Source organism: Hemicordylus capensis, chromosome 5 (genome assembly GCF_027244095.1).
Source record: "Hemicordylus capensis ecotype Gifberg chromosome 5, rHemCap1.1.pri, whole genome shotgun sequence".
Lineage (NCBI taxonomy): Eukaryota > Metazoa > Chordata > Lepidosauria > Squamata > Cordylidae > Hemicordylus > Hemicordylus capensis.
In genome coordinates this window covers 221,629,155-221,644,887 of record NC_069661.1, presented here as the reverse complement: position 1 = coordinate 221,644,887, position 15,733 = coordinate 221,629,155, and the positions used below count along the sequence as shown (strand labels likewise).

Below are 15,733 nucleotides of genomic sequence, written 5' to 3'. Positions count from 1 at the left end.
AAAAACCTCCCTGATGGCATTTCGAATCATGGGCATAGCAAGGTTGGAGTTAGGGGTGTGCATGAACCTATTCAAAAGACCAGCATTCAAGCCAGTTCAGAGGTGGGGGGGGTGTTGCTTTAAGGTGCAGGGAGGGTATCCTTACCTCCCCCACTGCGTTTCCCCCACTGGCTCTGCTGTCAAAATCACTGGCACGGGGCAGCAGTATACCCTCTTGCCACCCCAGTTAGCATAACACCAGAAGTAGCCGGCACACATCACACACAGGCACGTGCGCCGTTCACTTCCAGTATTACGCTGACCAGGGAGGCAAGAGGATATACAGCCGCCCCGCACCAGTGATTTTGACAGCAGCACCCATGGGGGAAATCCAGCGGGGAGGAAAGGACACCCCCCTCCCTGTGCCTTAAAGCAAACTCCCCACCCTCACGGGAGTGCATGGAACCGGTTCCGTGCACATCCCCAGTTGGAGTGGGCCCTGGGACAAAAAAGTGAAGATGAGCCATTTCCTCCCCCTCCCCCCATCATCTGCTTCAGAGAGGCACAAGGGGGAAAGCAAAGTACAAGCGGGCACCCACCCTGCCTCAGGGGCCTGGGGACATTTGTTCCTCCCACTTTTTTGTTCCTCCCACTTTGGTCAATAGTAGCTATGCCCCTGTGTGGAATGGATTTTTATTGATTGATTGATTGATTGATTGATTGATTGTTAAATTTATATACTGCCCTTCGTTAAAAGAATCCCAAGGCGGTTTATAACAGAATTTTAAAACAAGATTCTAAAAGTGACACCATCAAAATATTAAGCTCAGAATATAAAACAAATCTGATTAAAAATTTAAAACACAAGCATAAAAACTTGATATAAAGTGCTATGAGTGTGCCTGAAGCGTCCTTGATAGCTCCTAGGCAGTTCCTGCTTGCCTTCTGTTTAGTCTGGAGTGCTGGCTCTAATCCTGCAAGAACTATTCTAAGGGAGGCTATAGGGCTATTCTTGCAATTGGCATTAACGTAGGAGGAGCCTCCTACCTTAATTTGGGAGCCCTGTGTGCTCCCGACTGGCCTATATTGGAATTCTATATTCAAGATAGGAGCAGAGGGAAATGATAGTCTGTGAGTTGGGTACAGAGGTGGGCAGCCACACTGACCCCAGAACTTCTACCCAGCTCCAAGGTGAGGGTGGAAGGAAAGCACGCCCGTGCCTCTGTACCTAGCTCACAGATGATCCTTGCCCTCTCCTCCTACTTTGCCTTTAGATTGTTCATGATGGCCAATCAGGAGCATGCATGGCTCCCAAACCCAGCCTGCCCAGTCCTGCTACCCTGAAAAGGATTGAGAGAATAGCCCTAGTCCTTTGGAAAATGATTTGTTGGAAAAAGATATGCTTTGCATGGAGAAGATCCCAGGTTCAGTCCCTGGTATCTCCAGAGACAGACCCCTGTCTGAAACTCTGGAGAGCTGCTGCCAGTCAACTTCGGCGCTACTGCAGATATTGACTTACAATTCCCATAATTCCTAGTTATTGGCCACTGGGATTATGGGAGTTGTAGTTCAAAAACAGATGGGGGGGGCTAAGTTGAGCAGCCCGATGTAGACAATACTGATCTAGATAGACCCACAGTCTGATAAAGCAGCTTCACATGTTCAGAAAGCCAACATGTTCGTTGGAAAATGTCTGTGAAAGTGAAACTGATATGATTGTCCTTGGGCATATCTACCCAACAAACAAAAGGCATGTTCACATATTTGTTTGTTTATTTGTTTGTTTATTGAAACTTCTTATATACTGCCTCCTCCAAAGACTCTAGGCAATGAACAACAGAAATACCAACAACATCAATTTAAAAAAAATATTAAAGGGCAAACGCCTGGCATTTGCATATAACAGTAGCTGAACCTATTCACAAGCAGTGCCATTTTATTTGTGTACTTCTGTGCAGAAAGGTGCAGCATAAATTAAACTTAATTAGATTATCACTAGCTCCCCCTCATGCAACTACAATTCTCAGAGTTTGGTCAGGAGGATAATGTTTCATTGACCTCATACTGTTGACACTGCTTCAAAAAGAAAATGGAAGAACCCGCATTGGTTGCCCATAAACACATGTACTGGTAGGAGAATTAGGAACTGGTTATCTGGCCAAGAGTTTCAAGCCCACTAGAAAAGGGGAACTCACCCTTCTGGTATATGTCAAATCTTTCCTATTAAATTCAGGTATTTGTGACCCTCCCATTCCCACCCAGCAAGTCCGGGGAAAACAAGGTGACCTCTCTCCATCCCAGCCAGTGTTTCACTGAAAAAGCCAGCTAAGAGAAAGGTGGGGGGAAAGCCATGAGCCAGCCAGCGTTTTGAACACTGGCTGGGAAGGATCCTTAGTGGCCAACCCCTGTGTCCACACTGAATGCAGAGGGTGTGGTCAGTGCCCAGATGGGGTCATTCATTGAATCACTGACTGGAGGAGGGGAAACTTTGCAACGGGGCTGAATAGTCCCATCCCGCCACAGACCACACCCACTGCTTCTGACATGGGTGCAGGGGGTGTGGCTTGGGCATGTGTGCACTAGCAGAAATCAATGAAGCCGCTGGTGACATGCCTGCCTGGGTCCCCAGGTGTTGCTGGAGACTACAACTACTATTATCCCCAGCCACAATGACTTTCAGCCATTGTAGCTGGGGATGATGGGAGTTGTAGTCCAACAACATCTGGGAACACCTGTCCTGGGATGAGGCTGGAGACATTGCTGACTCCATGAACACTACTGTGCCTGAAGATGACACAACTTTCACAATAACAGTGGTAAGAAAGTTTATGATGGACAGTGGCAGCCTCTACCACCGTGCAAATTAGCTCCTGATATCTGGCAGTTGCTAGGAATGGTTGGCGTGTCTCCTCCTGTGTTTTCTCTCATCATTGCTCATGCTAGGAAGTAATCTGAAGTGCACAGACTCTTGTCTTCTGCCAAATATTGGTGGTGTTTATTGATTCTGAATGTGTGCCATCATTTCCTCCTTTTTGTTCCTTTCTCACTCTAATGGAGGATTTAAATAGTTTGGGCCATTTGTCAGCAGCTGTCAGATTCCTGTTTCATTTGCTTGACCCATAAATCCATATAGAAGTGCAGGAGCAATAGATGTAGAAGACAACAGCTATGTTATCTCCTAAAGGCTGCACTTCACTTGCTACCCACCAGGATGTATCTTTCAGCTTCCCTGGTAACGGCATTGTGATAAGTGCTGCAGACAAAGATGTAGCACAGAAAAATCCCATCATATGCAAAATCGGGAGGAAAAAGGAAAGATTGTGCCATCAAGTCAGTGTCGACTCCTGGCAACCACAGAGCCATGTGTTTTTCTTGGTAGAATACAGGAGTGGTTTACCATTGCCTTTCTCCCGTGCAATATGAGATGATGCCTTTGCTGTTGTCACTGAAGTGAGGCCACCACCTCCAGCACCTTCCTAAATCGCTGCTGCCCAATATGGGTGACTACAAATATATATTTACTAGGCACAGTCTGGGAAGCACACTGGTGGGGATTCAAACTAACAGCCTCTTGCTCCCTAGGCAAGCTGTTTCCCTGATGCAACCCGAGTTCAAATCCCTGTCCAACCATGACATACACTACGGCAGTCCACATGATCATCATTAGGATAGGAGCAGCCTCCTACCCTGATTTGGGAGCTGTGCACGCTTCTACTTGCCAATCATGTGGAAATTAAAACCAAGGTTAGAGGTGCTGTCTGTGCTTGTCTGCTCAGCAACAGGTGGGTAGACGGACTTCCTCCTCCCCAGCTGCTGAATGAGGTAGGAGGGAAAGTCACAACAGCCAATAGTCAGGAATTCTGCAACTTGTAGTCCAACATCTGCAGGAGGACCCAAGTTGTGTAGCCTGCAGCAGACAGTGCTCACATGTAGTAGTCACCCATCCAAATAACCAAGGCAAACCCTGTTTAGCAAAGGGGACATTTCATGCTTGCTACCACAAGACCAGGGCTGTCCCCAGATGGTGATTTTACTTTGCTTCACCATGGGAAGGTCAGGTCTGCATTCACACATTGGGCAGATTTACATCGAAGTCCATGCAAGATATTAGGGAGCACTCCATACAAGAGTTGGGTTTCCCCCTGCACACTGGATGTGCATTGGGCTTAGTTCACATTATCTCTGTACTAAAAAGTTCCACTTTTTATTGTGGCTTTTTTGGATACTTCGATATATCAGATATACACCAACCTTTCATCTGAGATGTATGGAAGGGTTATGCTGATAGAGTGCCTTTTCTTTAAGCCTCAGCTTTCTCAGTTTCTTTTAAAAACATTTGCTTGGTGTTCTTGCCAGATTTGCTACTCACCCAGATTTGCTACTCAAAAGCGGCTAAATGCCTTGTTCCGGCAAATCGCATTCAAAACTTAAAACCTGCAGGGGGAGCAGTCTTACAACCCCCCCCCCCCAAACCACCTTTTTTTAATGCCGGATGATATAAGAACATAAGAACAGCCCAACTGGATCAGGCCCAAGGCCCATCTAGTCCAGCATCCTGTTTTACACAGTGGCCCACCAGATGCTATTGGAAGCCACAGGCAGGTGTTGAAGGCATGCCCTCCCTCCCACTGTCATTCCCCTGCAACTGGTACTCAGAGGCAGTATGCCTTTGAGTTTGGAGGTGGCCCACAGCCCTCCAACTAGTAGCTGTTGATAGACCTCTCCTCCATGAAGTTATCCAAACCCTTCTTAAAGCCATCCAGGTTGTCGACTGTCGCCACATCTTGCGGCAGAGAATTCCACAAGTGGATTATGCGTTGTGTGAAAAAGTACCTCCATTTGCTAGTCCTAAATTTCCTGGCAATCAATTTCATGGGATGACCCCTGGTTCTAATGTTATGTGAGAGGGAGAAGAATACAACATCCTAGCTCTACCTCATAATGATTAAATCCGAAACAAGGCATTGGAAATGTGAACGGCATCCTGCTGTCCACATAGGGAAGTATGGAAGCACAGGAAGCGTGGAAGCACACTTCCAAGATCCGCTGTGACTCCGTTGCAGGGTTTAATCTGGAAAGCACCCAAGCAAATGTTTAAAAAAAAATTGAGAAAAGCAAATGAACCCTGCATGGCGTTAGCCAGTCAAGAATTTGCTGATAGCGTGCCTCTGCTTAAAGCCTCACCTTTCTCATTTAAAACAAAACAAAACATTTGCTTGGTGATCTTGCAGAACATCATTCTATGCACTCAAACTAGTGTGGGACCCTGGAACAAGTGGTATGAATGGAGAATGGAAAAAATTGGGATGGAACCGAGAGGAACCCTATTAAAGCAGCCCTATGTGAATTATTTTATTTTATTTATTTTACATTTTATATCCCACTCTTCCTCCAAGGAGCCCAGAGCGGTGTACTACTACATACTTAAGTTTCTCCTCACAACAACCCCATGAAGTAGGTTAGGCTGAGAGAGAAGTGACTGGCTCAGCGTCACCCAGCAAGTATCATGGCTGAATGGGGATTTGAACTCTGGTCTTCCTGGTCCTAGTCCAGCACTCTAACCACCATACCACGCTGGCTCTGGAATGGCCCCCAGGTTTCTTAGAATGATTTTTATTGCACTTATATGCGGCTAATATATGACCTCATAACTTGCCCTACTTAACCCTACAGGCCCAGCTCTCCAACCATTTCTTTCTTTCTGCCTGCTACAAAACTTTCTTTGGTAGGTTATCTTTGCCACATCTCTTGAAGGGCAACCCATTCCTTACTCTCTCTTTACCTTTTCACCTCTGCCTGACCTGGTTATAATGTGGAGTTTATGATGTAATTATATCAGACACAGCTGAAATAGCCCCCCTTATCACCAAGCTGATTACACTTAACAAGGCATAAACTCTGTCTCCCACTCTCTGCCAGGAGTCCAATTTTAAGCTCTAATTGTTTTATAGGCCTTTTGCACTCAGAGGAGGGGGGGGGAAGAGTTTAGAAAAATGGTTTCCATTTACATATGTTGTGCAAGACACATTTGTCAACTGCCTTTCTAACTTCTAAAAAAACAACCCTCAAGAGCCACTTAAGTGGTTGGGAAATAATACAAAATGGAGACTGTGGATCATTAACTTGCAAATACCAAAACTAAGGAGCTAAATAGGCCCTCCTTAATTTAGAGAAATGAATGCCAGTTCTTGCTGTGCCTGAGGGCTTTCTTTTTGTATTTGTGTTCTTTCTCTGGTCTTTGCATTTGTGTTTGAGTATATTCATAGCCCATCTCCATGCACTGTGGGCTTTCCAGCCCTCCTGCCATTTATCTAGCCTTCTGTCACTCCCTGCTTCTCACTGGCTCACTGTTGGGTCTGACTACACATGCCCCAGAATGAGCATGTGATACAGAGCTGAGGTGGTAGAGAGACTATGAGGCTATTCTGACGATCAGGCAGAAACGGGCTAGGAGAGCTAGCCCGATTTTGCCTGAACGTGTGAGCCACCGGGCTTGCAGGTGAGCCCGATGGCTTCCAGGCGGTTAACCCACCTAACTACCCCTCCCCTTAAACCGGGTTTGTGGAGCGAGCACTCCGCAAACCCGGTTTTCAAAATCATGAGTAGCCGCGGTGCGGCTCCACGCCGTGGCTACTCATGGGTAGACCCCCAGATGGGAGGCTTAAAAGCAGCCTCCCAGCTCGGGGGGGGTGTCTCTCCAGTATGCCCTGCGCACTCGCACAGGGCATAGTGGAGCTTCTGGGGGCCGCACAGCCCCCGATTCTCCCAGCCCTCGCCGGCTCCATCATGGAGCCGGCAGTTGTGTGGGAGGCCGCTGTAGCCGCCCAGTGCAGACTGTCTGCGAGGAGAGCGGGCTTAGCCCGCTCTCCTTACAAACCCCCTAGAGCCTTTTTTCACTGATCATGAGAAGAACCTCTATATTGCTTTAGGGCCAAACTGCATGTGGTGCAGAATATGCTATTGAGAAGCACATTTAAGACCAGCAGCTTTGGGGAGCTGGTGGCTCTCAGTTTCTTAGTGCAGTGGTTAAGAGAGTGAGCTGTGCATCAGGTCTTTTCTGGTTTGAATCTTTCCTCAACCATCAGCTCCTGAAGTGGCCTTAGGCAAGCCCCTCCATCTCAGGCTCAGTTGCAATATGGAGGTGATGATACTTCCTCCTTCCTTTCAGAAACTATGGCCTTCCTTCCTCAAACTGCGGCCTTCCCACAAATGTTGGCTACTGGCCATTGTGACTGGACTCGAGATTATGGGAGTTGTAGTCCAACAGCAGCTGGAGGCCACAGCTTGAGACCCCTGCTTTACAGTTAACAAGAAAATATGTTTTGCACAGTCAAAAAGTCCTATATAGATGCTAAGTTTCATTAATAAAAAGCAGCAGTGGCCTAGGGAGAGTTAATTCATTCTCTCAGTGCTATTTTCCCACAAAAAAACCTGCTACCCATACAGATGCTTTTTGCCCCTGAAATGGATGCTTGCATTCGACAGCCAATTTGTGGGCAAATGGAAGTAGGAAGCAATTTTTGGTGGGAAATGGTGCCGGGGGAAAGGGTTAAAAGCCCATTCCTCCTGCTCCTGAGTTGGGTGTTTGTTTGTTTGTTTTGTAGACTGCTGTATTCATGTGCTTAGCTACTTTGGACACCTCTTGAAGAGGAAAAGAGGGCATAAATTTTTGAATAAATATATTTATTCAGAATTAACAGACAAAATTAACCCCCAACTCCTGCAAGCCTCGGTCTCAACCTTGATCCGGTCCCCTATACAGGGGTGTGTGTGTGTGTGTGTGTGTGTTTTAAAAGAAAAGTTACCAGGTTTAAGCATTCCTTTTAATAATTCATTTTACATCATGTGCAGTTTGGCTCTCAGACTGGAGATGTGAAGGGGGCCACTTTTGAATACTCCCTTCTGACACCCCCTTCCTGCCCCCCCAAAAACTTCAAACAAGTAGAAAATGAGTCAGGAATGGGCTGGGGGGATTTCGTACAATGTCCAAGTTTTGAATTTGGGGGGAGGGAGCTTATAGAGGAGGGGTGTATTCAAAAGTAGCATTTCCAACCTGAAATCATTCAGTCTATACTATGACCTCAAGTTTCTATCACCTCAGTCTTCTCAAGCATAGAGCAGGACTTGGCTGCTGATGCTAAGGGCCTTCCACGCATTAAGGGATGGGGCTGTAGCTCAGTGGCAGAGCATCTGTTTTGTATGCAGAAGGTCCCGGGTTCAATCCCTGGCATCTCCAGGTAGGACTGGAAAAGACTCCTGCCTTGGAGTGCAGCTGCCCATCAGTGTAGACAATAGTGAGCAAGGTAGACCAACGGTCTGACTCAGTCTAAGGCAGCTTCCTATGTTCCTGTACTTCCTATGCTGACATTGAGGTGCTTCAGCACCTGACGGGCTTCTGCAGGAACCCCTGAGCCCAAGAGGCTGCTTACAACCTCACGGCAGGGATCTCCTCGTAAACTGCCATGCCGCGGAGCTGCACCGCGGCAGCACACAAGCAACCAAATGAGGTTAGGGTTAGCTCTGCTAACCTTGTTTAAGGGGAGGGGTACTTTAGGTGGTTTGCTGCCAGGAGCCACACAGCTCCCATTGCAGCAGATGACCAGAAGAAATCGGGCTAGGCTCCCTTAGCCCGATTTCTCCTGGTCATTTGAATAGCTTCATTGTGCAACAACAAACCAGGGTTTGAAGAAACACCAGGAGGATATCCATTGCAAGGCTAATAGCAGCTTGGGGAAATGTGATGTAGATCAGAAAAATGAGGAGGGAGCAAAGGGTCCCCCCATTGGCACCCAGACAGAGCACCACTGGCTAGTCAGCTCTGAAGCCCCCAGTGCTGACCATCTGAAAACATAGGAGATCCAGTTATGGGTTCTCTTAATCACGTATGATGTGACCCTTGTACATGATGTTTAATTGAAGATCAAATGGAGAAGAGGGGAAAGACCTGTATGGCAAGAAAGGGTTAATAGTGAAGTTATACAGTTTTTGAATATGATTGTGCAATACAGTACAACCCTGAACAGTGTACAGAGAATCGCCTGCTGTACATTGAGCAGTAGGGAAGTTATCACCTGCCTTTATATGGCTTTTGTGGCCAAACCTGGAATACTGTGTTCTGGCTACATCAATAATCCAATGATGTAATCCAACAAGTAATATAAACTGATAACTTGTGCGACTGATTTACAGGAGAAGGTTAAAAGGCTAAGTATATATGAGCCCGGAAAGCAATCATGAATATTGGATAGTATTAGCAAAGATGATTGCAGGTGAGGGAGAGGTAGGATTGTAAGGGACTACCAATGTTTAGGAGCCACCTAATGGCACAGCGGGGAAGTAACTTGCCTAGCAAGCCAGAGGTTGACAGTTTGAATCCCCACTGGTATGTTTTCCAGACTATGGGAAACACCTATTTCAGGCAGCAGCGATATAGGAAGATGCTGAAAGGCATCATCTCATACTGCGTGGAAGATGGCAATAATAAACCCCTCCTGTATTCTACCAAAGAAAACCACATGGCTCTGTGGTCACAAGGAGTCGACACCGACTCGACAGCACAACTTTACTTTTACCAATGTTTAGATGCATATCGCACACCATTTGTTGTTAGATCTTGGTATGTGGGCAAGCTGCCAGCTTTTGTGATAAGGGACCATTAAAATATTGTAGTGTGCGGCTAAATTTATAGCAAAGAAGTGGCCTGTACTTCCTTGGAGGGATGGATTGTAGCTGCACCATATAAGCCTTACTGATCTCTGCTTTGTGCAGTGGTAGGATTTTAATAGCTATGGGTGATGCAGAGAATTAGCAGACCTCGGAATAGAACTTCAGATATTACTGAGTTGCATTTAATGAGATGGAGCAATGGTGGGAGTGGGTGGCAGGGGAGGAAGAAGAAGCTTGTATAACACCTCCTAGCAAGCAGTTGGCCTGGCTGTGGCTAATGCTATCCATCTCTCTTGCTTTCACAACGCAATATGCACACTTTGCACATACAAGTAATGAAACTGTAGGCAATTATCTCTCCCTATGGCGCTGTTAGTAAGAATCTGTCCTGCTTCTGAAATGTTTACTCCCAGCAAAACTGCACATTAAGTACAGTCTGCTCTGTCTTTCCTTTTTACACTCCAGTCCTAAATAAGATTAGGTGGAAGCAGGTCCCATTGATATTGAGTGAATTTATTTCTACATAATCTGTTTAAGGTCAGAGAGGATTTGTTGGTCTGTTTGCATTTTGGAGCGTATATCTGCAGTCGACCGAGAGAAGGCCTGTTGCTATGGATCCACATCATGACTGGGCACACAGCCTCCCATGTCAGACTTATGGGCCATCTGGCTCAGGTAACAATGCTTTCTGAGCGTCTGAAGCAGTACATAACTGCACAGGTACTGCACCTTAGTCTTCAGCTATTTGACACCAGTTCCACTGTCAAGATTTCTCACAATTAATCCTGGAAATTATGATTTGATGAGGGTGTGGAGAATTCTCTGCTGAAGACCCCTAGCCCTCTCATAGCATTTCAGTTCCCTGGGAGGAGGAAATATTTATTTTATTATTTATTTTATTATTTATTTAACATATTTTATGCCACCCAAAACCTACGCCTCTGGGCGGCTTACAACAAGATAAAAACAAAGGCAAAACATTAGTTAAAAACAAAAACAAGAAATTTAAAACACAACAATTTTTTTAAAAAATTAAAAACAATATTCTAAAAACAACATTAAAACAATTAAAACAATATCAGTTAATAGCCTGGGTGAACAGATGAGTCTTTAAAGACTTTTTTTTTAATTGTCAGAGATGGGGAGGCTCTTATTTCACTAGGAAGCGCATTCCAAAGCCTCGGGGCAGCAACGGAGAAGGCCCGTCCCTGGGTAGCCGCCAGACCAGTCGGTGACAAATGCAGATGGGCCTCTCCTGATGATCTCAATGATGATCTCCTGATGATCTCTTATATAGCTGTTAAACCAGGGAAAGTCTGGTGGAGATATTGTTATAACTTGTTTTTTGGGTGTTATCAGGACCGGCTCCAGGTTTCAGGGGACTCCCCATCCCCTACCCCACCCACGCATTCAAACAGCAGTATAGAATTATATATATATATATCCATCCTGCTCTTCCTCTAAGAAGCCCAGGACAATAACCCTGTGAGATAGGTTAGGCAGAGAGATAAATGATTGACCTAAATTCACAACCAGCCTAACCCAGCCTGGGGCAGCCCAGCTGGGGTTAGGCTGGTCATGAGAAGCAGTGGGATCCTTGTGGATCCCTCTGCTCCCTGATCACCTAACCCTCTTAAGGAACTTGGCTGTTAGCCGAGGCTAAGGGTGCACTTGCACCCTTACCCCAGCTACTTGGTATTGTGTGTCTACTCGAGTTCAGTCTGAGGAGACATAGAGATGGGTACATAGAGTGCCCATCTGATGAGGGAAATCCCCAAAGCAACGTGCATTGTGGGATATCTGGAGACAGGGACAACAAGTTCCAGCCCTGGATCCTTCTCTGCCCTGCTCTGTGCCTCATTGTTCCCTCTAAGGCAGGCGCACATGCGCACACTCACAAGTTTTTGGATGTCTGCTCAGTTCAATTTAGATCCCGCTCAGGTTGAATCAAGAAGGCCCCATTCTGAATGCAGGTGCGCGCACACTGCCTTCATACTGCCACCCAGAATAAAACTCATTCCACAAAGAGATGGAAAAAAATAGAGGGACCACTGGTGGGCATGTGGGAGGTGCACCAATGATGAATGGTTTGGTCGTCTCCGACGAAGATAGTTTAAGAGCAGCCTTCCCCTGTGCCCTCCCAGCCCACCCCTTGTGAACGTGAGAATCAGAGACACTCTTAGGACTGGGCCCCGGGGATCTGGCCCAGTCCTTGCCACCTGGGGGGGGTGTCTCCCAATGCTCCCTCCCTCCCTCCATGGCCATGGCAGGCTGCACTGCCCGTGGCAGTCCCCCAGTCCTTCCCCACCACCACCACACGCTGGCAGTTGCGACCAGAGAACGACGCTGGGTCTGCCCTCTGCCGTTCGGCCAAGCATCTCTAATGAACTGTGAAGCACGCCTGCACGGTTGTAAGAGCTCACTGCAAGCCCATGATGTCATGGGCTTGCAACGTGCTCTCACAACTGCGCAGGAGCGCCTCATAGTCTGTTAGAGACACTGGGCTGAACAGCAGGCATTTTAAAGGAATGTTCAGCACAACAGGGTGGGCGCAGGAAACACTCAAAAGTAGGTGGGGGGCCTCATGGGGGGGGCTCATGCTGGGGGGACCTCAGGGGGAGGCTGGAGGAGGGGGGAGCTACTGCCTTTCCCCTGCCTCGGCTGCAGCCGCCACTGACAGCACTTCTAAAGTACATTTTACTTCCCTCCCACCTGCTCTACTTTTATGGAAGCTTCCCTGCACCCCTTGCCCTTTATTGGTAAGGGGGAATCCTTACCTCATCCCCCTTTACCTGTAGGCCTCCAAGCCTTTCGAACCAGCTTGGCATGAACCCAAACCAGGTGCGGTTTGAGTGTGCACGGAACAGGCTGGGCCGTCTCGGATCCGGTTCGGATTCAAGCTGAATGGATTTTTCCAGTTCTGTGCACATCCCTAGTGTGCACACACAAGGAAAATGCACAAGTGTGTGTTGTAGCAGTGCATGCTACACATGTGAATTACACCAACATACCGATTATGCAGTTCTGAATTTCCCCCTTGCAAAAAGCCCTGTGGGCAACTTAATATGACAAAGTATGGTCCTATGAGATACCTTTATCCCAGGTTGTTTAGGGCTTTAACAGAGGCCACATTACTCCTATTTTAAAAGAATTACACTGGCTGCCAATTAGTTTCCGGGCAAAATACAAAGTGCGGGTTATTACCTATAAAGCTCTGAATGGCTTGGGTCCAGTGTATTTAAGAGAGTGCCTTCTTCTTCGTGAACCCTGCCGCCTATTAAGATCATCAGGGCAGGTCCTGTTGCGGTTGTCACTGGCTCACTTGGTGGCGACCCAAATCCAGGCCTTTTTAAAGTTGCCCTGAGGCGCTTGAACACACTCCCAAATAAAATTAGGATCTCTCCATCTCTGGTTGTTTTTAAACAACTTTTGAAAACACACCTGGTTCATTAAGCTTTTAGTTTATAAAGTTTTAAAGTTTTATTTACAGTAATTGTGATCTGTTTTATATGATGTGTTTGTTTAGATTGTAAACCGCCCTGATATTTTATATAGGGTGGTATATAAATGCTAAATAATAATAGGAAGAAGAAGAAGAAGAAGAAGAAGAAGAAGAAGAAGAAGAAGAAGAAGAAGAAGAAGAAGAAGAAGAAGAAGACCATCAATCATGCTCTGCACCCCATCAGTGACGTAGATAGGCTATACCTCCCTTGCAGCTCAGCTGGAAGAGGAATGCTGCAAGCCCATCAAACAGTAGAGGAGGAGAAAAGAGGCCTTGAAGAATATATCAAGGACAGTGAAGAAGATTGCACTTCAAATGGTCAATAACGAGAAACTATTCAACACCAATGAAACAAAGCAGGCCTACAAGAAAGAACAAGTCAAGAACCAAGCAGGAAAATGGAAAAATAAGCCACTGCAGGGTCAATATTTGCACAACATAACTGGAAAATCCAACATCACCAAGACCTGGCAGTGGCTTAAGAATGACAACTTGAAGAAAGAAACAGAGGGTTTAATACTGGCTGCACAAGAACAGGCACTAAGAACAAATGCAAAAGTAGAAAAATCAACCACAAACAGCAAGTGCCACCTTTTTAAAGAAGCAGATGAAACCATGGACCACCTAATCAGCTGTTGTAAAAAGATCGCACAGACAGACTACAAACAAAGGCATGACAAGGTAGCAGCAATAATACACTGGAACATCTGCAAAAATACAAGCTACCTGTAGCCAAAAATTGGTGGGACCATAAAACTGAAAAAGTTGAAGAAAATGAAGATGCAAAAATATTATGGGACTTTTGACTACAAACAGACAAACATCTGCCACACAATACACCAGATATAACTGTAGTCGAGAAGAAAGAAAAACAAGTCAAAATAATCAACATAGCAATACCAGGTGATAGCAGAATAGAAGAAAAAGAAACAGAAATAAAAACAAAATACAAAGATCTACAGATTTAAATTGAAAGGCTGTGGCAGAAGAAGACCAAAATAATCCCAGTAGTAATTGGCGTCCTAGGTGCATTTCCAAAACAACTTGAAGAGCACCTCAACATCATAGGGGCAACAGAAATCACCATCAGCCAATTACAAAAAGCAACTTTACTGAGAACAGCCTATATTTTGCTATGATATCTATAATAATAAGAACAATATTAATAATAAAACTTAGCCATCCCAGGTCCTTGGGAAGGACTCGATGTCTGGATGAAACAAACCAGTCAATAACACCTGTCTGACTGTGTAAACAAGAAATAATAATATCAGTTAAGTTTTCCCACCTTCTTTATAGAAACGATCTAAAGCTTTACGGAAAGTCACCATCCGAAATTGAGTCATTACTCAATAAGATTAGAATTTATAGCCATGATATTGCAATGGAGTTTGGACTGGACAAATGTGCTATATTGGCAATAAATTGGGGGGAAATGACAACTAGTGAAGGAATCGAGATGCCAAACAGACACAGCATAAAGAGTTTGTCACCTGAGGAAAGTTATAAGTATTTGGGCATTCTCCAAAGTGACAAGATCAAGCATGCTGAAGTGAAGACCAAAGTTACTAAGGAATATATCAGGTGAGTAAGAAAGACACTGAAATCCAAACTTAATGGTGGTAACACTATCAAAGCAGTCAACACATGGGCAATTCCTGTAATCCGATATACAGCAGGTATTGTTGATTGGACACAAGTAGAATTGGATGTGCTGGATCAAAAAACCAGGAAAATAATGACTATCAATCATGCCCTGCACCCAAGAAGTAATGTTGATAGGCTGTACCTGCCAAGAAATGAAGGTGGACATGAAAGGTTGCAAGTCAGACAGTCTGTTGAAGAAGAAAAATGAGCATTGGTAGAATACATCAATGAAAGCCAAGAAGAAATGCTACAGGAAGTGAGTAATACAGGATTGTTGAAAATAAAGGAATCAAAGGATGAATATAAAAAACAGCAGATGATGAATCGATGAGAAAAATGGCACAACAAACCATTGCACGGTCAGTTCTTTAATGACATACAATCAAAAGTCAACAATAGCACAATATGGCAGTGGTTAATGAAGGGGGCACTGAAGAAAGAAATGGAAGGTCTCATTTTTGCAGCCCAGGAACAATCACTACGAACAAATGTTATAAAAGCAAAAATTGATAAGAACCAGAAAGACAGTAAGTGTTGGTTATGCAAGGAAGCGGATGAGACAGTTGAGCACCTTGTATGTTGTTGTAAGAAAATTGTGCAGACTGATTATAAGGAAAGACACAATGTGATGAGCCACTGGAACTTTTGCAAGAATTACAAATTGCCAGCAAGCAAGAATTGGTGGAATCATCCGACTGAGAAGGTCACAGAAAATAAGGAGGCAAAAATCTTTGGGCTTTTAGAATACAAACTGATAGGCATTTCGCGTACAATATGCCAGATCTGACAGTCATCGAGAAGAATCAGGTTCTGATCATTGATATTGCAATCCCAGGGGATATTTGAGTCAATGAAAAACAATTGGAGAAAATAACTAAATACAAGGACCTTCAGATTGAAACTGGGCGGCTCTGGAAAAATAAAACAATAGCAGTGCCA

At 45.3% G+C, this 15,733-nt stretch overlaps 1 non-coding gene across 1 annotated transcript; it reads left to right on the top strand.

Moving 5' to 3' along the window:
• The first annotated feature begins 8,143 nt into the window (after positions 1-8,143).
• On the top strand, positions 8,144-8,215 carry TRNAT-UGU (transfer RNA threonine (anticodon UGU)). Its single transcript has one exon. It is a non-coding gene; the product is annotated as a tRNA-Thr (tRNA).
• Positions 8,216-15,733: the final 7,518 nt, after the last annotated feature.